The sequence below is a fragment of the Pelophylax lessonae genome (genome assembly GCF_965119305.1).
Source record: "Pelophylax lessonae genome assembly, chromosome: 7".
Classification (NCBI taxonomy): Eukaryota; Metazoa; Chordata; class Amphibia; order Anura; family Ranidae; genus Pelophylax; species Pelophylax lessonae.
The window spans coordinates 49,906,997-49,931,642 of NC_138774.1; the positions used below are offsets into that span (position 1 = coordinate 49,906,997).

The following is a 24,646-nucleotide window of genomic DNA, read 5'->3' on the forward strand; positions in this document are numbered from 1 at the left end:
TGCACCCAGGAGTCACTGTTTAGGGCACGGCTCTGAAGGAATGGCACGGGTATGCCATTGCTTCAGAGCACATGCGCCGGTGACGTCACGCTGCATGTTTAGGAGATATTTACTGTACCTATTGGTAAGCCTTATTATAGGCTTACTTATAGTTAAAAATCATACAAGGGAGTTTATGCCCACTTTAAAGGGAAGGGGCTGGTATGTAAACCCAAATAATAAGGATGCTTAAATAGCTCCCTTTATGCTTTTTAAATGTATTGTCCAGGCTTGTTTGTATTGGTGCAAGTACATGTTTTATACACACTTGTTGATTCTGCCAGATTTTGCTTCTCTCTCTCTTTAAAATGATTACCATCGGGTCCAAATTCTGTAGGATGGTGGTCTCCCTGTGCCTTTATCAAGTACACTGCAGTCAATACCCCCTCTGGTTGACTAACAACTTCTCTGACCATTTAGCACCTGAGACAGAGACTTCCTGTAAATGTAATAGCTTATTTTGCTTGACAGTTTGTCTTGTAACAGTTAATAGAATAATAATGTCTCTAATGGCAAGCTTAACGGGTAATAAAACCTATTGTTCCTGCCATTGTGACAAGGTCATTAAATGCCCAAGGCAATGATGTCAAACTGTGCCCCTGCCCTGTTATTGTGCATGTGTCAGTATCTGCATTGATGCATTAGTGCCAATGACCGCAATAATAACCCTTGGCATTGCTGCCAATGACCACAATAATAACCCCTGATATTGCTGCCAATGACCATAATAATAACCCCCCAGCATTGATGCCAATGACCACAATGATAACCCCCAGCATTGCTGCCAATGACCACAATAATAACCCCCAGCATTGATGCCAATGACCACAATGATAACCCCCAGCATTGGTGTAAGTGACCACAATAGAAACCCCCAGCATTTGGGCAAGTAACTTTAGTAATACTAGTAATTCAAGCCATTGAGTGCATTAATATCCTCAGCATTGATTCTAGTGACCAAAATAATAACTCCTGCATTGTTGGTCAGTGACAGTGCTATTTAAACCATCTTTCAATGTTAGTCATTGGCAATCCAATAAAACCCCCACTCTTCAAACCGCCCCCCCCCCCCACCCATCTTCTGTGGCAGTGTTAGCTTACTCCTTTCCCCTTGTATTGCTGGTCAGTGTAACCCAGGACCCCACCACCATTTTGCCAGGTGCCCTGTTTGCTCAGCTCTACATTTCCTTCATTCTTAATATAACATGGAAATGGCTGTCCTTTTTCTAATCAACTTTTCTCCATATATGTCAGTCCAGCCACAGGTCTACATGTTCACGAAACTTGATACATTTGGTACAGAGGTCATCTGTATGGCCACTGGCTTCTATCCAAAGCCAATCAATGTAAGCTTGTGGAAGGAAAATAAAATGGAAGAAGTGTTGTCAACCATTACTCTACCCAATGAAGATGGAACTTACCAGATAACAGTGTCAATAACTGTAAATTCCATTTAGAAGCAAAGTGTCTACTGCCAGGTAGAACACAGCAGCTTGAAAGAACCTCTAATAGTACATTTGGGTGAGTATTTCTTGACGTATTGTAATGTGAGATTATGCTAAATTAAAATACATTTTAGAAAATCAGAACTAAAGAGGACATTTTGGTATGGCAATTTTTACATAGTTACATTGGTGCGGCTTGCATGTGCCATACCTGTGGGATCCCCATAGAAGCTGGAAATCACTGTAGTAGACACTGCTAGCTTCTGGGTCCCATGCCAAGCACCTGCCCTTTTTCTTACGTAGCACTTTAGCAATGTGTTCACTCTTTTATTTGTGAAAGCAGCATCGCATAAATCAAAACTAGCTGATCATTTGCTTCTTTCTGCTCCCGTTGCTAAATAAAGGGGGGGGGGGGGGTGTAGGAAAACAATATTCTGCTGGAGATGTTATGGGGATCAGCAAGGACTGGGAATCTTTGGACTGAGGGGTAATTCCAACCAAGTGACCCTTGGTAGGAACAGATTTCTGTGTGCTGAAGAGTTAGGTGTTCCTAAAGGACATGGCTTATTGTGGCACACCTTTTCACATTTTTCAGGGTCGGTTTCTTTTACAGCTCTTGGCATTTAATCACATGACATCTAACAGCCACAAAGGAACTTGGTTCTGGAAGGCTTCTCCTTGCCAGGTGCTGTGATCACAGGTCTGAACAGGGAGCAGGTAGCTATATTGACCAGGAGCTGTAACTTACTGCAAGTCCCATTCTAACTGGTGCCTAAAAATAGTGAAGTATTTCCCTTCAGGGCCAGCCATGACTGTTCTGGATTAGGATAAAGTTTTTGAACTTTCACACATTTCCCTCTGTGTTTTTCTCTTAGTTCATTGATGCCAAAGACAATAAACTGTTTTGTTGCAACACTGATTGCCTCCTTGGCCATCCCAGCATGTAGGAGGACAGTCTTGATGTCTCTTGGTCATATACTGTTTATTTGTTCAGTCACTAACTTCTGTTTATGAAAGAAAATTATTAGCTAGACTGATATCTCATGAGGCTTGAAAGGAAAATCATTCCTCTTGAGGATCGGTTCACATTGCTGAGACATAGGATCCGACTTGCGAGACCCCAATTCGCATGACATGTCAAATTCAATGTTTCCTTATAAGAGCTGTCTTAACTGATACTACACAAGTCTCTTTGACATTAGAGAAGGTTCCTTCACCACTTTGGTCTAACTTGGGCGCAATTTTAGTCCTTGCACAGGCTTATAAATAGCATCCAAGCTGGATCAAGTCTGAAGGACTTGATCCAGCTTGGCAGGGCAAAGTTGCAGTTGCATCCAACTTCGCCATCACAGCAGTGTGAACCGAGCCTAAAGTCCACCATACATGGGTCAAATTCTGAAAGAATTTTCTTTAAGAAATTGTAAGAATTTTAGTTCAAATTTCACACAATTAGTGGGCCATAGCAACGGCCGATTTTCATGCAGCCATCGAATTTAAATGATTGAGCATGTTGGAAATTCTTTTAAAAATTAACTAATTTCTAATCAATGATGGAAAAATCATGCAAGAAATATAATTGAAAAAGAAATGTGAATGGGCTGTGACCTGGAAAGACAAGAAGATTCCCTGTCACAAAAATTATTTTCTGTAGCAACATGAGGTGAAATTGAGGGCTTGGATGATCGAACTTCAAAATTAATGGTGGCACAATCGGATCACAAAATTTCTGATTTTCGAAACAAAATTTGTTTGGAATTCGACCCATGTAAGTTTTATTAGACATGTGAAGCCTAGTTCTAATTAGATATGCACCTGTAATGGAAGTCAATATCTACTAATTCTGAGCTTAGCCTCAAATTTAGGAAGGAGCATTATTACCCTCTATAAGGAAGAGCCTGAACACTAACCTTCATGGAAGGATCACCAGGTATTATAGAAAAAGCCACAGATTTAAAGATATTGAAAGCTGGGGGCGTGGTCTGGACGCGCTGGAAGATGGCCGCTTGAGAACGGAGCTCCCGCCGCCACGAGTCCTCACAAGCCTCGCTCAGAGTCCGCACTGCAGCTAGAGCGCCGGTAAGGATGGCAACGACTGCCCGATCCTCCTCGGCCACCCGTTCCCGCTCCCCGCGGGATCCGGCGAGCAAATTGAGCCCTAGCATCCCGGAGCTCTTCCACACCCAGGCCGCAACCCTGTCCCAGCCCGGACTCTCCTCCACATCTATCTCTCTCCCCTCATCTCCCGCCCGGTCCTACGCAGCGGTCACATCAGGGGGTGCAGAGATGGCTCCAACTCCTCCGTCTGCACCGAAACAACTATGCATGGAGGATCTCCACTTCATCGCTGCGGACATAAAAAACACTTTAGGGGCGGCCATATTGGAGCTGAGGGGAGACATCCGCTCCCTCACAGGCCGGGTGCAGGAGGGAGAACAAACTACTGCACAGCAGGACGTGGCCATTAGAGACTTATATCTGAAATCGGACTCCCACCTCTTACAGATGAGGGATATGCAGCGCCACATGGAGGACTTAGATAACCGGGGTTGGCGCCATAACCTGCGGATCAGGGGCCTGCCAGAAACGGTAGAGGGGGAACACCTCACACCCACTGTGACTGCACTATTCAACTCCTTACTGGACAGGCCCCCGCTGTCCCCCATTGATCTGGAACGTATCCACAGGGCCTTGCGACCCCGGGGACGGGAGGGTGACCCTCCACGTGACGTGGTGTGCTGCTTAGTGGATTATCGCCTCAAGGAGGACATACTGCGGAAGGCTAGAGGCAGGCCACACTTGGAATGTGAGGGTTCACCCGTGCAACTTTACCAGGACCTGTCCGGAATCACCTTACAACGCAGACGCGAACTCAGGCCCCTGCTGGACGTCCTGAGAGCGCGGAATATAACATATAAGTGGAAGTTCCCGTTCTGCTTGTCTGCCTCTATGCAGGGTCGTACTTCTCTCCTTAGGGTGCCAGAAGATTTGCCTCATTTTTGCTCTACACTGGGGATCCCTTTCATGGCATTGCCAAATTGGTACGCCGAATTCAGGAATGCAGCTGACCTTGATCCACCTCAGGCGGGTGACCCGATGGATGCCCAGGAAGTGCGCTTTCGCAGACTTCGCTCACCCTCAAGGAACAGGCCGGCGAAAGATGGAGCTGGTCCCGCTAACGCTCTCAGCCCTACCAAGCCTCCCCAGCGGAGCAGAGCTCAGAAGAGTAACTGACCTACCATAACGTCTACGGGGTGCTATCCTCCGGTGGAACACTTGGATCTACACTGTTTCTTGTTACACTACTCTTTCTCTCTCACTTTCTTGTTCTGGAGTGTTGGATTAGTTGTACTTTATGCTGGTCTCTCTCCCATCTCACCCAGGAGTTCTAGTGACGCCTACTGGAGCCTTAGGACAACACCTTACCTTCTCTGCGGTTGACTACACGATTGGACCTGATCCGCCAATGTTTTCCAGGGTCGCTGTAGGAACTGGTAACGTACCCCTTCTACTTCTTCCTGCTACACCTGAAGTACTTTGCACCCCCCTATGGCTTTATGCGGACTTTGACTAGGTAGCCTCCCGCAATCACCCTCATCGTCACCTTGGGCCTGCAGCCATTGTTCCGGGACCTTTGCACCAGACCTTAGGTGCAGTCACAAAGAGTAGGTATATGCTAACCTCCGGCCCCCTCCAGCCCCTTAACAGCCTGAAGGGACTCCATTATGGTAATCTGGAACGATCGGAGGACTGCGATGGGGCCTTCACGGGATGGGTTGGTTGAATAGAGATGCTCTGGCATTTCCACTGTGGTTACATCTTTGTATGCTTAGATGAGAATTCTTGTTTCATGGGTACTCTGACGTTTGATTGTGTGTGAGAACTGATCTATGCCATGCGTCTGTTTGAGCTGCGCGCTACCGCTCCCAGTGCTTGGCGGTGTGGCCGTGGTGGCGTGCAGGTCGACCATTCGTAACTTCTTTACAGACTAGTTTGCTTGGGTGTGATATAGGTATGTGCTCCCATGGGGGTTGCCCCACGCATTGCCCCTGTGTCTCTGCACCCTCTGATGGCACCCGTCGATACCCGGTGCCCACGCCCCAGGCAGTTCCTCTAGCGGCTCCTGCTTGCCTCCGCATGATTCTGCGGGCTTGTGGCGCGCTTGGAGCGGGGTACACGGGTGGATGCCCCAGGGGCTATAGTTGTCTCCCACGCATTATAGGTTTAAGTTATAATTCCTGGTTCATATGGGCTAGCTCTGGATACCTAGGTTGTTCTATTGTTTAGCTATCCGGTGGGCCATATTCGAGGTTCTCATTATGTTTCAAATTTTTAGGACTCCCTCGGGCTCCCCCCCCTCGTCTCCCCCCTACTAAACTCCCCTTCAGAATCCCTAGAGGGGTGTCCTGGATCTATTCCTGTCCGCTCCTCCCTCGCTTAGCTAGTAGGCGATAGGTGTCAGTTTACCCGGGATTGGGGGGCGGGAGGGGGGAATTTTAAGGGAGGCGGCTGTTGCCCAATTATCTTCACTTATTCATTGCTCGGGCCTACCTCCTTTGCCTTAGTTCACGGTAACCCATACGGTAATTGTGTCCCTCCGGTCGGGTACATCCCCCCCACTACTGTCCCATCCTGCTGGACTGGGCCCCTCTCAGGAAGTTGGCGCTGACTATGAGGTTATCAATATTGTTATTACTGTTACTGTTATCGTTGCTGCTTTTATTATTGTTGCTATGACTTCCCTTTCCCTTACCGGTCTCCTCATCTCGGATACTCTCTGAACATGGGCTCCTGATCTTTTGGACTCATGGATGGGCTCTTCTCGGTGAGTACTTGGTTTTCACCCCGTCTTCCAGTTTGCCCTACTCCAACCCCGCTTAGCGGTTGTTGCTCTATATCCATTTGTTTGCCAGTAGTGCTACTATCCCCTACCGCTAAATTTCTTTTTCTTCTGATTACTCACCTGACCACCTCCCCCGGCCTCGGTTAGTCGAGTCTGGTGGTGGTCCCTTCCCGAACCTCCACCGTTTCACCCTCCCCCTCCTCCCCCCAGCGTGTACTCTCCTTCCCCGTGTTCCTTCTGGTCGTGTCTGTTTACCCCCTCTACCCGTCCTCTACTGTACTGTTCCTCACCCCTCCTCTTAGTAACCTTCTACATCTTTGTCATGGATGCTACCCTGAAAGTCTTCTCTCTTAACGTGAGAGGACTGAACATCCCTGAAAAGCGTTCCAAGCTTCTCCTTTCCCTTCGTCGGACGAAGGCTGATGTGATCCTTCTACAAGAGACTCATTTTCGCTCAGATAGTATCCAAAAACTTTACGCTAAACAGTACCCTACGGTTTATCATGCGACCTCTAAGGATTCCAAATCCAAGGGGGTCTCCATACTCCTGTCCAGGAGCTGCCCCTTCGCGGTGTCTGAGTCCTTGGCGGATGAGAATGGGCGCTTCCTTTTCCTTACCGGCTCCCTGCATGGCAGAACCTTGACGCTGGCTAATATATACGCACCCAATAAAAACATTGTCCCCTTTTTCCGCTCTACTCTTCAGCGGTTGACGGACTTTTGCTCCGGCCAGATCGTCCTGGGCGGGGACTTTAATGTTGCCTTGTCACCTCTCTTGGACACCTCTCTAGGTTCCTCCTCCCTTCAATATGCGGCCTTACGGTCTATTAAGACGATGCTCACTACACTACTCCTCCACTACTCATGGCGTACCCTCCACCCAGGTGTCAAAGATTTCACCTTTTATTTGTCCCCGCACAACCGGTACTCGCGTATCGATTGTATTTTCGTTTCCCAGACCTTGTTGCCGGCTCTTTCTTCGGCGACTATTGAGCCAATGCTCTTATCTGATCATCACCCCATTAGTGCTACCCTCTCTTTCGCGGCCCTACCACACTGCTCCAGAGCATGGCGCCTGGATGGTTCCCTCTTAACCGACCCCACTTTTGTTAAGGCTCTCTCCGACCGCTTGACGCTATATTTCTCGGAGAACGCGTCCCCAGATGTCAGTCCGGTCTCCCTGTGGGCAGCACACAAATGTGTAATCCGCGGTGAACTCATAGCCCTAGCCTCTAAACTGAAAAAGGAACGTGCGGCCCATACAGAGACGCTCTTGTCCTGAATAAGTTCTCTGGAACGTTCTCATAAATTATCCCTAGCGTCTGACACCCTGGAGGAACTCACTAAGACCCGCCAGGAGTTACTAGAGGATCTGGGTAGATCTGTCCACAGGAATTTTGCTCTCTCTCTCATAGCTTCTTCTACGAACACTCCAACAAATCGGGTAGGCTCCTTGCCAGAGCTCTCCAAAAGAAGAGGGCGGCCGGAACCATCCATACCATTTCCGATTCCTCGGGCAAGACATATGTATCTACCCCCGATATAGCGGCCCAATTAGTCCGATATTACTCGGAACTGTACAATTTGCCACGAGCGGACTCGCCGGAACTCTCCCAATCCAGGGCGCATGAGATTTACCAGTTTTTGTCCCAAAACTCTCCCCTGCCACTCTCGGAGGAGGTGCTGGCATCCCTCAACGCCCCTATATCCGCCCTCAAGCAGTCCAAGCCCGGGAAGTCCCCTGGCCCGGACGGACTGACGGTGGGTTACTACAAGACTTTTCGCAGACCAATTGATTCCACACATGGTGAAGGCCTTCAACGCCTTTTCTGATACGCCTGCCTTGGGACCGGACTTCTTGGAAGCCCATGTTGCTGTCCTCCCCAAGCCAGGAAAGGATGCGAGGTTGGTACCAAATTACCGCCCCATTTCTTTACTCAATGTGGACATCAAATTGTTTGCAAAAGTGCTAGCAAAACGCCTTTTTCCCTCCATTCCCGAGGTGGTGTCCCTCGATCAGGTTGGTTTTGTCCCCAGTCGGGAGGCCCGGGACAACACCACCAAGGCGATTCACCTGCACCATTGGCTGTCCACGTCGCGTACACCTGGCTTCTTTCTGTCCCTCGACGCGGAGAAGGCGTTCGACAGGGTGGCATGGGATTACATGTCTGCTACACTTAAAGCCCTTGGTCTGACGGACCGGTTCCTACGCTTTGTTTCCATCCTTTACTCCAACTCCTCAGCCAGGGTCAAAGTGAATGGGTCCCTGTCAGACGCCTTCTCCGTGTCGAACGGTACTAGGCAGGGTTGCCCGCTGTCCCCCTTGATCTATATTCTCACCTTGGAACCCCTCTTGCGTCAGATCCAAGCTAACTCGGATATCAAGGGGGTATCATTGAAAGGCAAAACGTACAAATTGGCGGCATATGCTGACGATATCTTGCTCTTCCTCACCAACCCTTTGCTCTCAGTCCCCAATCTTTTATCCATTCTTGCACGTTTCCAAGGTCTCTCCAATTTAAAAATAAATTACTCCAAATCTCGGGCCCTCAACATTTCCCTCCCTCCCTCTCTCTTGCAACTCTGCCAATCCAATTTTCCATTTGAATGGGACCCCCACTCCATCACGTATCTCGGCGTTCAATTACCTAGTTCTCTCTCCGACCTCTATTCCAAGAATCACTTGGCGATCTTGCACACAGTTGAAAGAGATTTGCATTCCTGGATACAGGGTCGTTTCTCTTGGTTTGGCAGGGTTGCTATTGTCAAAATGAACATTCTCCCACGCCTGCTCTACATCCTTCAGGCCCTACCCATACGTATCCCTCCTGCCTTTTTCAAATCTTTTCGGCTCATGTGCTCTAGATTCCTATGGTCCAAAAAGAAACCCAGGCTTAGTTGGGATTTGCTCACGTGTCCTAAACAGGAGGGCGGATTAGGATTCCCACATTTACTCAAATACTATCAGGCGTGCCATCTATCCAGAGTGGTGGATTGGCATGCCCACGCAGCGTCCAAGGCTTGGGTATCACTTGAGGGGGCCTTAGCCTCTTTCCCCGCTCATCTCTTGCCTTGGTCGGCTCTCTCTAAGATTCCGCGTTCCACCTTAGCTAATCCCCTGACTGGGGCGACTATACGGGTATTCCACGCCATTCGTGAGTGGTTAGACCTCTCCCCGAATCGCAGCCCTTTGACTCCTTTGCATTCTTCCCCCGACTTCCCCCCTGGCCTCCCATTTGTGCCTGCCGAGGGCCCTTCCTCAGATATACCCTTCCAAGCTCGCCACTTTCTTGATGGCTCTAGACTACTCTCCTATCAGGATCTTTGTCAGCGTTTCCCTAAAGCCTCTATTCCCTTCTATTGCTATCTCCAAATTCGCCACTTCTTGACCCACACACAGCCATTGCCGGAATGGGGCCGTTCCCTGACCTCCCTGGAACGTCTCTGTGATGCCCCTGGTCCGCACCGGCACATGGTTTCGATTTTATATTCCATGCTGTTCCCCCCTTCTCACGCTCCCACAGTAGCTCTTAGAGCGCGTTGGGCTCGGGAGTTGGGAGTGGATCTCTCGGAGGAGGACTGGTCTCGGGTACTTTTTCACCTGCATAAGGGCTCTTTGAACGTGCTGACCCAAGAAACTGGGTATAAGCTTTACTCCAGGTGGTATAGGACCCCAGACCTTTTACACAAATTTTCCGCCTCAAATTCCCCGCAGTGCTGGAGGTGTCTGCAACATAAGGGAACCCTGCAGCATATATGGTGGGACTGTCCCGTTCTGCAGCCGTTCTGGAAGGAGGTCCATACCTTAATCTGCCGTATCACCACATACACACCAGACTACACGCCGGTGTAATATCTTTTGCACCACACCTCACTATCATACGCCAGCTACAAAAGATCCCTAACCCTACATCTGATCAATGCAACCCGGATGTTTGTACCATGCCATTGGCTGTCCACCACACCTCCATCGGTTGCTGAATGGCTACACAGGGCTCGGCGGGTGGCGGAGATGGAGGACATCGTGGCGCAAGCCAAGGACTCACACCACAAGTACTGTACAACTTGGGCGCCCTGGACCCATTTTCAATCCTTGCCAGAATTTCAAAGTTTGAGCACTTGAAGCTCGTTCGCCACTTTGTAGCTCTTTAGATCCTGTACTGAGGATGATCCTCATGCTATGGGGTGCTTTCCTGGATGTTCAGTTCCTTCTAACTTTCTTCTTTTAACCTCCTCCCTCATCCCTTCCCTACTCACTCCCTCCCTATTATGACTCCCAATATATTACTCAGGGTTCTCTATTTCGCACTCTGTGGTGGCTCTGCCTCCACTGACAACAGCTATGGCGCCCACGTTCAGAGATGTACGTACCGGACCCCCCGCCTTTATGCTGTGGATCCCCCACTCCCTGACACAGAAAGTTCCCTCTAAGGGGTGTCGGGTTTGGGGGAACCTCTAGGCTATTTCATGTATAACCTTCTTGTTCCGGTTCTCACCAAGTGGAAGGGTGCTCTACCCTGCGGACCCCTCAGGTAGGCCCACATTCACTTGGTATTCCCACTAGCCCTCTGTTTTCTGCACCATGATGCTACGTAACATATTTGGGTTTGCCTGTGATCCCTTACTGCTCTTTACATGCATTATGCTGATTACATGTGCATCACTTTTGTATTTGATCATTTTTGAGGGCTCTGTTACATGCCCTTACTGCTTTTTTGTACTATGTATGCTCTTTACCTCAATAAAATGTTTTGAAAAAAAAAAAAAATTATATTGAAAGCTATATTTGAAAATAACCAATAACATAGTAAAGTTCATAGGCATGCACACAGGGCGTGCCAGGTGTTGCTGGGCACACCCTTATCACTCTGTTTGTCTGTTTGGAGCCCGGATATTTTACCAAAGCTCCACAATAGGGCTCCTAATAAATCGTAAAAAAATAAAAATAAATATTGTAAAAAAATTGTAAAAAATAATAAAAACAATATAATGGTAAGTATTAATAAAAAAAATATTAATACAATTCAACTACAGACAATATTCTCTGCCCTACTGACACTGTCCACTGCCCTACTGACATTGTCCACTGTTCTAGTGACACCAATCTATACCCTACTAACAGCATCCACTGCCCTACTGACATCGTCTGCTGTTCTAGTGACACTAACCTCTGCTCTACTGCCACTGTCCAGTGCCCTACTGACATTGTCGAATACTCTAATGACACCAACCTCTGCCCTACTGACATCGTCCACTGCCCTAGTGACACTGTCCATTGCCATATATATATATATATATACTGTGTATATATACAGTATATACCTATACACACACACACGTGTTTGAGCTTTGGAGTGCACACCCTAATGCAATAGGCTGTGCACACCTATGGTAAAGTTTATATGAGATGCTAGTGATTAGGGTCACACATGCATTACAGCGTGTCTAAACCCAAAAATAAAAATGTAATATATTGCAACTTAACAATCCTTAGATTTGGTGGTGGCATTATTTTTTGTATTTACATTTTTTACTTTATTTATACCTGGTGATTCGGCCTGTAGCACACTTCCTGTCTTGGGGTTGATTCTCTATCTATGTAGAAGTCATGGAGACCCAAGGAACCAGCACTGTCTTGAGGGGGTAGTCTTGAATGGACTAAATACAAAGACTGCTGTTGATAATGCTGGTTGCTTTTTGATTTTACCTTAATAGAGAAGCGGAGCATTTTTTTTTTAGACTGAGAACAGAGCGTTCAAAGACTGCTGAACGCTTAATTCTCAGAGCTCTGATAACAGAGAGTTGTGACTGTCAGTTACCAGCTCCATTGTCTGCTCTCCCCCCTGCATTCACTGGAATGCTGGGCTGTGGAGGGGGCGGGAGCTGGCAGCTCAGGCTGTCAGTGGTTTGCTGAGAGCCTAAGCCAGGTGCCGGTCCAGGGTTGTGGGCGGATCCCGACCCTATTGTCGTGATCTTGCTCTAGGCTGGACCGGCTCTGTCTGCTGAAAATGGGTCACAGGAGTGCAGAACAAACTGCACTTTTGTAATCCACAGAAGAAGTAAAGACAAATTAGCTTTGGCTGTACTTCCCCTTTAAATACCAATTTAAGTGGCCTTTATATAATATTTCCTATTTAGCTGTAGCATTTTTTTCTTATTTGGCCCCACATTACATTTTAATACTGACCTAATTTCATCACCTCCGCAGATGAGATACATCACACCCCGATTGGACTCGTCATAGGGATAACAGTTGCTGTCATTGTGTGTGTGTTCGGGCTGGCATGCTTTGTGAAGTTGACTAAAAAGCGCAGGTAAGACATCATCGTCATCGAGATACACTGCTTAAAAAAAATGAAGGAATACTTTTTAATTAGAGTATAGCATCAAGTCAATTAAACTCCTGGGATATTGGTCTGATCAGTTAAGTAGCAGAGGTGGTTAGTAATAAGTTTCAGCTGCTTTGGTGTTAATGAAATTAACAACAGGTGCAGCAGATGGGCAACAATGAGACATCCTACAAAACAGGAATGGTTTTACAGGTGAAGGCCGCTGGCATTATTTTTCACTAGCTTTGCATTTGGCTAGGGCTAGTGTCACTACTGGTAGCATAAGGCGATACCTGGACCCTATAGAGGTTGCACAGGCAGTCCAACTCCTCCAGGATGGCACATCAATACATGCCATTGCCAGAAGGTTTGCTGTGTCTCCCAGAATAGTCTCAAGAGCATGTAGGAGATTCCAGGAGACAGTTACTCTAGGATTGCTGGACAGGGCCGTATAAGATCCTTAACCCATCAGAAGGACCAGTATCTGCTCCTTTGTGCAAGGAGGAACAGGATGAACACTGCCAGAGCCCTACAAAATGACCTCCAGCAGGCCACTGGTGTGAATGTTTCTGACCAAACAATCAGAAACAGACTTCACAAGGGTGACCTGAGGGCCCAATGTCCTCTAGTGGGCCCTGTGCTCACTGCCCGACACCTTAGAGTTCGATGAGCATTTGCCATTGAACACCAGAGTTGGCAGGTCCACCACTGGCGCCCTGTGCTTTTCACAGATGAGAGCAGGTTTACCCTGAGCACATGTGACAGATGTGAAAGGGTCTGGAGAAGCCGTGGAGAACATTATGCTGCCTGTAACATCATTCAGCATGACTGGTTTGGGGGTGGGTCAGTGATGGTCTGGGGAGGCATAGAGGGATGCACAGACCTCTACAGGCTAAACAATAGCACCCTGACTACCATTAGGTATTGGGATTAAATCCTTGGACCCATTTTCAGACTCTACACTGTTGCAGTGGGTCCTGGGATCATGACAATGGCTGGCCTCATGTGGCGAGAGTATGCAATTAGTTCCTGGAGGATGAAGAAATTGATACCATCGAATGGCCCCCACACTCTCCTAACCAAAATCCAATAGAACACCTCTGGGACATTATGTTTCGGTCCATCTCACACCACCAGGTTGCACCCCAGTATGTTCAGGAGCTTAGTGATGCCCTGGTTCAGATCTGGGAGTAAATACCCCAGGATACCATCCACCCTCTCTTTAGGAGCATGCCCTGACATTGTCAGGCATGCATACAAGCATGTGGTGGTCATTCAAACTATTGAGTACCATTTTGAGTTGCTGCAATGAAATTTTAGCAAAATGGACTAGCCTGCTGCATCATTTGTTCACTTTGATTTTTGGGTGTCTTTGAATTCAGCCCTCTTTAGGTTATTCATTTTAATTTCCATCTAATGATGTGGCACCCTTTCGTTCTTAACATTACCCAGTCCATATCAGTATAGATATCCAGCATGATATTTTTCCCCATTGAGATCTGATGTGTTTTCCAAGTGTGCCTTTAATTTTTTTTTTTTTTGAGCAGTGTATAAATACAGTATATTGTGGTACTAGCTTACAGCAAAACATTACTTGAAATCCACAATCATTACTAGACAAACCCTGGAAGCTTAAAGTTCACAAGACCATTTTCAAATTTTCCACACAAACTACAATTTGTTAAAATACTTTTTTCTGTGCAAATTAATTTTTTAAATCTTGCACTTTTCTATGGTACAAAAAAAACATATTTTCTTTTTTATAAGGAATATTTGCCTTTTTCTAAGCGGTTATATTTATAATGGTCAATGAAAATTGTTCCGCTCCAAATGTTCTTTTATACATTGACATACCTACATAGATCCAGTCTATCTGGACAGTATGGTCACCTGCAGACTTGGCATGATCCGCAAGTAGTTTTGTTCAATATTATTTTATTAAAGAATTAATAGGTACAGTAAACATATTTGTAATCCAGAGACAAAAGTATCATAAATAATAGGAATTAGGAGCAACAGGACCTCTCAGATATTTTAACAAGCGTATATAGTCATTGCAGAGAGTCCGCCGAATTGTGGAATAAACAAACATGGGGCAAGTACAGAGATATGAGACATTGACATTAGCATAAAAAAATCTGAATTAAAGAGGAAATGTTGAGACTTCGTGAAGCACAATAGAAAAAACATTGCACTTAACAGAAAGGTATGCTGGAGGGGAGGGAACTACGCTGTCTAAGATGGGCAATTAACCAAAAGAATGCTCATAAAGCTTCTAGCAGGAATAAAGACAAGAAAAGAAAGGGGGAAGGAAAAAAGAGGAGAGATGGAAGGACCAGAAAAAGGATATTCTGAGAGTAACCTTCAGCCCAAGAGACAAACTCTGAGTAGTAGCAGAACAGGAACTATGAAGTCCAGGTGAGAGAAAACTGATCTTCCTTTTCCGCTTCCTGAGCCAACAGACATTCCATGTCTCTGATACGGTCCAACTCAATAGTCCAATCCCCCAGGAAAAGTATGATTGTCAATCTCCAGAAACAGGGAATTACTACCCTAGCCACGGCCAGGAAGTGTCGCAATACATCTCTCTTTATAGACTTGAAAGATCCAGGAAGCATAGACAAGAGGGCTACATCTGGTGTGGGTTGAATAGAGGTCGCCATCAGCTTGCGGTATAATTTGAAGATTTGTTGCCAAAACTTCTTTATGGGAGGGCAATCCCTCCCTCCTTTTGCCAGGGTCTAAACCATGCAACATGCAAAGGCGGTGGGAAGGCTTTGGGTCCAAAATAAAGGGGGGTCGAAAATAAGGGGGTCATAGGCCTGAAAGGTTTAGAAAGCCCCCCAAAGGATGTCAAGCAATCCCAAATTTGGATCGTCTGACAAGTGAAGTCTTTCAGGGGAGATAAGCCCCTACGATGTGTGAATAAGGTCCATGGGAGGGCGCAGAGGTCAATTGGGTTTATATGGCTTTCCAGTTGAACCCAGAGCTTAGATGAAGAATTATGGAACTATTCCAGTATGCGAGTGAGTACCTTTGCCTTATAGAAGATCCACAAGTAGTTTAACTTTTCATTAAAATATAGCTGTTGATCCTGTCAGTGAGTAAGTAAGTTCACTGAATAAAGCTTCCTCTCATGGTGTAGCAATGATGCTACACTTCACTTGAATTCAGAGCAGAGTAGCCACTCTTATGTAGGTTGTGCCTCTTTGGGAAGAAAAATGCTGCAAAGGGCATGGTTTTGCATTGTCACTGCTGATTCAAAAGCCTGTAGGTTGTCAATCAGCATCTGGCCACACCTAGTCCTTCTCACTACTTTCTAGATGGACAGTACTGCCTCTGTTGCTGAAACCTCCCTACTAGCAAGTGAGCTGCAATGTGTGTTAGGAGGAAGTGTGTGGAGAAGCAGAATTTGGCTCAGTCAGGAAAGGCAAAGGAAGATTTTTTTTGTTTTTACTGTATGAGGCTGGTGCAATTAGTAATAGAAATTGGTACTTGTTTAATCACTGCAACACCGGACACTTTCACCCCTTTCCTGCCCAGGCCAATTTTCAGCTTTCAGCGCTTTCACACTTTGAGTGACAATTGCGCGGTCATGCAACACTGTACCCATGAAATTGTTATAATTTTTTCCACACAATTCTAGCTTTCTTTCTGTGCTATTTATTCACCATTGTTTTTTTTTTATTGTTTGCTAAACAGTGGCGTCTCCAGCTTTTATATTTAGGGGGGGCACATGGGGGGACGGGATCAAAAGTAGGGGGGCCAACTATAAAACGCAATTTGTATATATATATATATATATATATATATATATATATATATATATATATATATATACATACACTATCTATCTATCTATCTTAGAATGCACTCCAGAGGCCTTGTTACAAATTCACTTTGTTTTATTTGTTGAAAATACAATACACATGAGCGTCAACGTTTCAATCTGACTAGGGACTTTCATCTAGATGCTAAAAAGTCCTTAGGCGTACTTCCGAGAAGGAAGCTGAAGAGTGCCTTTAACATGACCTATAAAAATAAACCTGAAATATTCCTGACAGTGGACATCAAAACACATAAACATGAAATATTACTGACAATGGACATCCAATGCATAATCATGAAATATTCAAGTTAAATGGTCAGGAATACTTCATGTTTATGCGATTGATGCCCATGGTCAAGAATATTTCAGGTTTATGTGTTTGATGGCCAATGTCAGGAATATGTCAGGTTTATGCGTTTGATTCCCAAAATGGAAATCAAACACAAACTTGAAATATTCCTGACAATGAGCATCAAACTCACAAACAAAGTACACCTCACAACGGGCATCAACATTAACATGAAATATTGGTGGCAACGGCCGTCAAATGCATAAACATGAAATATTCCTGAAAATGGATATTAAAAGCATAAACCTTAAATGACAATGTGGACTGACACACTGACAGAATTTTACAGCTGGACATAGCAAACTTACAGACATGTATTATACATGTTTGCCATGTTCAACTGTAAAGTTCTGTCAGCGGGTCAGTCCACATTGTCATTTTCAGGGGCGTGAAGGCGGTACGAGAAAGGAAATGTGCAGTGGACTCACTGCTCCACTTACCTGGCACCTCTAAAACCGATGTCCCCAGGCCTGCTCCTTGCGTGCTGGCTGTGTTTAGCTCCTCTGCTGCGTGCTGCTGCCTCGCCTTACCGGTGACTCCACTGATGTTGTCCACACACTCTGGGCCTTCAATAGCATAAAACATGAAACATTTGTGAAAAATTGGCCAAATAAAGACATAAACATGAAATATTCCTGACAATGGGAATCAGTCATGAATATTTCATGTTTATATATTTGAAGGCCCAGAGCATGCGGACAGCATTAGTGGAGTCACCTTTAAGGTGAGGCAGCAGTACGCAGCAATGGAACCAGACACAGCGAGCCAGCACACAAGGAGCGCACTAGTGGAGCAGTTCAGCTCAGCTGTAAAATAAATTCGGTCAGCATGTCAGCCCACATTGTCATTTTCAGGGGTGTGAGGGTGGTATGAGATGCAAATGTGCAGTGGACTCAATGTGAAATTGACTTAAACCACCCTCATACCCCTGAAAATGACAATGTGGGCTGAAATACTGACAGAATTTTACAGCATTGTTCAGCTGTAAAATGCTTTCAGCTCAGCATGTCAAGCACTGTCCACATTGACAATTGTTGGGTCAGGGTGTGAGGGTGGTATAATGCATGGGCAGTGAGTGGACTCACTGCTCCAGTGACTCACCTACCACTGGCTGAGGCTGCCACCTCTATGATGCCGCCAGGCCTGCGGCTGCTGCTCCTCGTGTCCTGGGCTGGTGGCTGGCTTGGCTCCTCAGAGTCCTCCACTCGGACCACTCTTCTGTATACTGGCGCTTGCTTGCTGAAGTTGCTGGCTCACTGGCTGGGCTGGCATATGCTTTCTGCTGCCAGACGCCAGTGTCCCCGGTCCCCGACAGACTGAGACTGACTGCTGACAACACGTGACGCCAGTCACGCCACTCCCGCGCGCGCTTTCGGCCAGGCTGGGGCGGGCTGGTGCTTGGTGCACACTGCGCAGATGCGCGGCACGCACTCTCCCTATGCTGACGTCATACCGGCGCCGCTCTGCTGTGAACGCCCCCTCCGCCCACCGGACGGGTCGAGACGTTGCTAGGTGGGGAAAAAGACCAGGGGCTTCAGCCCGAAGGTAAATTTGATAACCCCTCCCACATTTTAAAGTCCCGCCCAAGCTCCTCCCACATTTAAAAAGTACCGCCCATACTCCACCCAATGCCCCCCCTCAGTCAAGGGTCAGACATGGGGTGCTATGGAGCATGCTACAGGGGGTCAGGAGAGCAGAGGAGAGAAGAGGAGAACAGGGGGTCAGGAGGAGAGAAGAGGAGAACAGGGGGTCAGGAGGAGAGAAGAGGAGAACAGGGAGTCAGGAGGAGAGAAGAGGAGAACAGAAATTCTTCTCACTGACCTCCAATGTAAGGAGACATTCTTCTCACTGACCACCAATGTAAGGAGCATTCTTCTCACTGACCACCAATGTAAGGAGACATTCTTCTCACTGACCACCAATGTAAGGGACATTCTTCTCACTGACCACCAATGTAAGGGACATTCTTCTCACTGACCACCAATGTAAGGAGACATTCTTCTCACTGACCATCAATGTAAGGAGACATTCTTATCACTGACCACCAATGTAAGGGACATTCTTCTCACTGACCACCAATGTAAGGGACATTCTTCTCACTGACCACCAATGTAAGGGACATTCTTCTCACTGACCACCAATGTAAGGGACATTCTTCTCACTGACCACCAATGTAAGGAGACATTCTTCTCACTGACCACCAATGTAAGGAGACATTCTTCTCACTGACCACCAATGTAAGGGACATTCTTCTCACTGACCACCAATGTAAGGGACATTCTTCTCACTGACCACCAATGTAAGGAGACATTCTTCTCACTGACCACCAATGTAAGGAGACATTCTTCTCACTGACCACCAATGTAAGGAGACATTCTTCTCACCGACCACCAATGGCCGCAGTTGTGTTCAATGCGCGGCCCTTTTAAATGTCATAGTGTCTATTGGTTCAGCTGCACTGTTGGTTTTCCCTTATGTGTGTATATAAAACTGCGTGCTCTGTAGTGTGTTCGTGTTAACAATAGTAAGTGGGGTCATGGTACACCACAATCCCCCTACCCCCCACTAGCAGAAGTTCTATCTCCTCCCAAAGCACCCCCCAATCACTACACCATGTGTGTTACTTGCCCTCCCCCCCCCCCCCCAACTATATATATATATATATATATATATATATATAAACTATACACAGGGGGGAAAGGGGGGAGAGAAAGAGAGAGGGTGGGGGAGAGGGAGGGAGGGGGGGTCAGGGAGGTTTGTTCAATAGTTGTTAAGTTACAGCATCCTGAAGAGCTTTTCAAAGGTCCAGTGTACATGTGGACTTAGACAGAAATAAAAAAGTGTAAGAATAAATAACCCTGCCTCAATTTACAGATTCCCTATCACTTCATGTCCTGTCCTGTCCACGATGTTGGCTACATGCAAAGGTGCTGAGTTTCCATACAAAATTGCAGTCACCATGCAGGTCACCCTGGATGCTTGGAGAAAACAGCAATCTATGTCATCAAGATTCCTCCACCATAATATACCAGTCCAGAACGGATGAGAGAGAGATATCTCACCTAAAGCTGCATTTTCTCTCTGCTCTGAGGTCTTCTGCTGTCGGGAGGAAGTGGGTGGAGCCAGACAATCAATAGGCACGGAGGAGGACAAGGCAGATCCTCCACTGCTCTGCATTCTGGGTCCTCTCTTCACCTTGCTTTCATCCTTGGGACGTCACTGGTTGCTAGATGCCATGCGGCTGGCAATCATAGCAACCAGTCTACTGCACACCAAAGCGGCGGGCGGAGGAGAGGAATAGGTCTCCCGGGCGGCCGTCCAGCAGGTACATTAAACTTAACTGCTGCTGGGGGGATCAGAGCTACACCATGCAGAAAGACTCCGCCCCTGGTTACAATCAGTCCCACCCCTGTCTCCTTCCTCCCCAGCAATGTAACGTCCGCTGTTTGCCCTTTGCATGGGCTGTCTGACAAAGGGGGCGGGTCCCGCATATCAGTTCCGCCCATCCCCGACATCAGAGCTACATTTTGACAGCTCTACTCTCTCTCCTTGCAGCTGCCTGATTTCCCACCAATCACTGGTGCTGTGCATAGTGCGCAACGCGAGACAGAATGAGAATCCATGACTGTTGCTGTGCACATAAATTGGGGGGGGCACAAACTAATTTTGGTGGGGCCATGGTCCCCTCTGCCCCCCCCCCTAGTGATGCCACTGTTGCTAAATAAACAAAAAAATACCAAAGATTTTAGGAAAATAAACATATTTTTCTTAGTTTCTGTTATAAAATTTTCCAAATAAATAATCTTTCTTCCTAAATGTAGGCCAAAATGTAGTCTCTTACATTTCTTTGGTGAAAATAACCCAAATCAATGTATATTAATTAGTCTGTAGGAAAGAGTCCACAAACTATGGTATGTTTATCTGAAAAACAATTAATCCTAATGTACTGACGGCCTATCTCATACAAATGACAGTACACAAATTACCCCCTTTTTGGAAAGTAGACAGTTCAAGGTATTTTGTAAGAGGCATGGCAAGCTTTTTAAAGTTGTAATTTTTTTGTCACAATTTTTTGGAAAAAGAAAGGCTCGTACACATTATAAGAAAATCAGGTGAACATTTTCGTTCAAAGAATTTTCGTACGATTTTTGTATAGTGTGTACACAACTTTCTTCATCCCATTCAGAATTTTTGTACGAAAATTCTCGAAGGGACAAACTCCAAAATGTTTCTTGTACGGGAAAAAACAAACGATTTTCGTTTAATGTGTACCGTTTTCATACGATTTTTGTACAAGAAAAATCAGAAAAGACTGCGCATGGTCAGAAACAATAAAGAACAAAAAAAAAGCATCGGTTCCAGTTTGCTGTGAAACAACGAGGAAAATTGGACGATCGTTCGCCCGATTTTCTTATAGGGTGTACCCCACTTAACCACTTAAGCCCCAGCCCGATTTCGGACACTTTTTGTTCACGCGTTAAAACCAGTATTTTTTCCTAGAAAACTACTTAGAATCCCCAAACATTATATATATTTTTTTAGCAAAGACTCTGGAGAATAAAATGTCGGTCATTGCAATATTTTTTATCACGCGGTATTTGCGCAGCGGTCTTTAAAGCGCCATTTTTTTGGAAAAATTTTGAAAAATCATATTTCACTAATTTTAAAAATTACTAAACAGTAAAGATAGCCCATTTTTTTTGTATATTGTGAAAGAACATGTCACACCGAGTAAATAGATACCCAACATGTTACGGTTTAAAATTGCGCCCCCTCGTGGGATCGCGACAAACTACGGTCAATAGAGATCTCAATCTGCGACGCTTTAAATTTATTTAACGGTTACCAGTTTTGAGTTAGAGTGTAGCTCTTTTTTTTAAATTATTGCTCACGCTCTGGCGTTCGCGGCGATATCTCACATGTGTGGTTTGAACAGCGATTTCATTTGCGGCTCAACTTCTGTATACGTTTTTTTTTTGTGCGCGAGCTAACGGTGACGGGGGCGGCTAAATTTTTTTTTTTTCCTATTTATTTTATTTATTTTTTTAACTTTATTAAAGTTTTTAAAAAAAAAAAAAATCTGATCACTTATATTGCTGTCACAAGCAATGTAAACATCCCTTGTGACACCAATATGTAGTGACAGGTACACTTTATGGAGGGATCGAGGGTCTAAAAGACCCTAGACCCCTCCACTACACTTCCCTGTATGCAAAACGCCGAAAACTGCATTTTTGCATACAGCCGTTTTTCAAATTTGCCGCCTTTTGCAGCACAGTAACCCGGACGTGACGTCAGGGACGCCGCCTCCGGGTTACGTCATCGGAGACCCGATCGAAGCCGTTTCCAGCATTCATCGGGACTCCATCCAGCCGGCGGACGTGCCGGCTGGGTGCTCGGGGCTCCCGGTGGGGAGGCGGTGGGAGGGGGGGGGACGTCCCCTCCCGCCCCCCCCCCGGGTACCGATCGAGCGGCTCCCGAGCCGCATCGGTCGGTACCGACGGAAAGCCGACCGTCGGCTTCAAACCACGGTGCCTCTAGCTAGAGGCATCATCCCGGTATAACACCGCAAAGTTTACTGACGTAGATCTACGTTAGTATGCGGTAAGTGGTTAAGAAATAAAAAAAAATGTTTTTTTATGAATGTTTTTTAAAATTCTTACATACTGTCACCAGTGCAGGACAGCATCAACATATAACTAGTGTGGCTGTGATCAGGGACACTGACTGGTGACAGTATGTAAAATAAAAAAAAAAAAAGTAACTTTTTTTTTATTACATTTTTTTTTTCTTTTTGTACATTTTTTTTACCATAGTAATACTGTACTACTCTGGGGATGTAATCAACATTTTTTTTTTTTTACACACTATCATTGTTTTTAACTGTGAATTTTATAGTTATAAGCAACCATTTTTCCTGAATAAAAATGTATTCAGTGTTAACTATTGTGATTAGCTGTGATTGGCCAAAACTAATCACATGGGGCAGATAAGCTGTGATTGGCCCTGTCTGTACCATGTGATCACTGTGATCAATCACAGAGTTCATCATAATAGTACACAATGAAAGACATGAATCAAAGCCTTTCATTGTGTACAATTGTCATGTGATCTGCTGTGATTGGCTACAGCGATCACATGGTACCAGCAGTGTGCCAGTACAGTGATCTGTCATCTGCTGTGTCCAGTGGACACAGCAGGTGACAGATCACACCAGAGCGAGAACCATGGGGTGCGCATGAGGCACGATCGTAGAAGGACGTCAAATGACATCCTCACAGGAAAAAAGGGCTCCCGCTCGGCCGTCATGTTACAGTAGGTTAGGTGGGACGGGGGGTTAAACTGTCATATAGGCCCTTGTAATTGAAGTGGAAGGAAAATACTTTTCAGACCAGTTAGGTGCACAATTTTGACAGAGAAGACAACTGGTGTGCAAAAAAGTGGTAAAGAGGCCTCTTACACCATACTGGAACAACTATCCCTAATCAAGGGTGAGGGCCATCTACACCATTTGCCACCCACTTATGCCATCTCTACCCCAGCAGTTTGACAACAGCTTACACCAGTGCAACTAAAATAATAAACACCTGTCATGGCTCTACAGCAATTGGATTATAAAAAGAGAATAGGGAGGTTACACAAACTTTCACACATGCAATCATGTTCTTGGACAACCAGCATCTGCCTTGATGTATTACATGACATAGTGGTAGTTGGGCTAAGGTATCTGAGTTACCCATGCTGGGTATTAATGCTGGGGCATGTTCCCAAAACTTATTAGAACTGAAAAAGCCACCTGGATTACTGGTGAAACATCAACATTACAGATCCAGTCGAATGTAACCAACTACTACTAACTTTACCAAGACTTGAATAAATAAAAACCTTCACAGACAACCCTTTAACTAATTAAACGAGCAAACCAGGTAGATTAAAGCCCAGCACAACAAATCTCAGCTTCTGTTCCATCAGACGGACAGAAGAGCAGATCTGAAGATATCTAGTCATCATTACACAAACTATTGTATAATCCCGTCCCATGGTATTACTGAAAAGTTATCATTTCTGCTTTTTTAGGGTTGCTCGTGCATCACTGCAATATATTTTGTTTTATTCTATAAAGTTTATTTTAACTGCTAAACAAAAGGTACTAATCCAGGTTGTTTTTCACACTAAACAGAAGATATACATCCATCATCGGATTGACCATGGACCGACTCTCCTGGAGAAGAAGTTGCTGAACTGTTGATAAACAGACAATAACCATATATAATTTCACAGCAACTGAAACCTGTATTAAATATTAATTTGTGAAATAAAGTTTGTATAACCACTTGACCGCCGGAAGATTTACCACTCATCATGACCAGGCCTTTTTTTTGCGATATGGCACTGCGTTACTTTGACTGGCAATTGCGGAGTCATGCAATGCTGTACATATATAACATTTGTGTCATTTTTCCCCACTAACAGAGCTTATTTGATTGCAACTGCATGTTTTATTTTTTGTGCTATGAACAAAAAGGGACAATTTTTGAAAAAAAAAAACAATATTTTTTACTTGCTCTGAAACATAGCCTATAAAAATTTTTAAAAATTCAAATTTATTCATAAATGTAAGCCAATATATATTCTACTACATGTTTTTGGTAAAAAAAAAGTGTGTAGCAGGTTTTCTAGGCCTTGAGCATAAGGTAGGTCTACCATTGTTACCGGTAACACTCTCAGCACATTTGAGCTGTGAACCCAGGTGTGAGAACTGAGACAAGGACCATTCCGGCATCTTTGGCTTGTTTGTTTTATTGTATTTAGGGG

The 24,646-nt window shown here is 45.5% G+C and overlaps 1 protein-coding gene and 1 long non-coding RNA gene across 2 annotated transcripts in view; both read left to right on the forward strand.

Annotated features, from left to right (window-relative positions):
• LOC309560277 (antigen-presenting glycoprotein CD1d-like) overlaps positions 1 to 24,646 on the forward strand; it is a 293,187-nt gene that overhangs the window by 99,182 nt on the left and 169,359 nt on the right. The window lies entirely within an intron of this gene.
• Positions 1,117 to 24,162, forward strand: LOC309560286. The gene is made up of 3 exons (XR_014225504.1): positions 1,117 to 1,560; positions 12,533 to 12,638; positions 24,012 to 24,162. It is a non-coding gene; the product is annotated as an uncharacterized lncRNA (long non-coding RNA).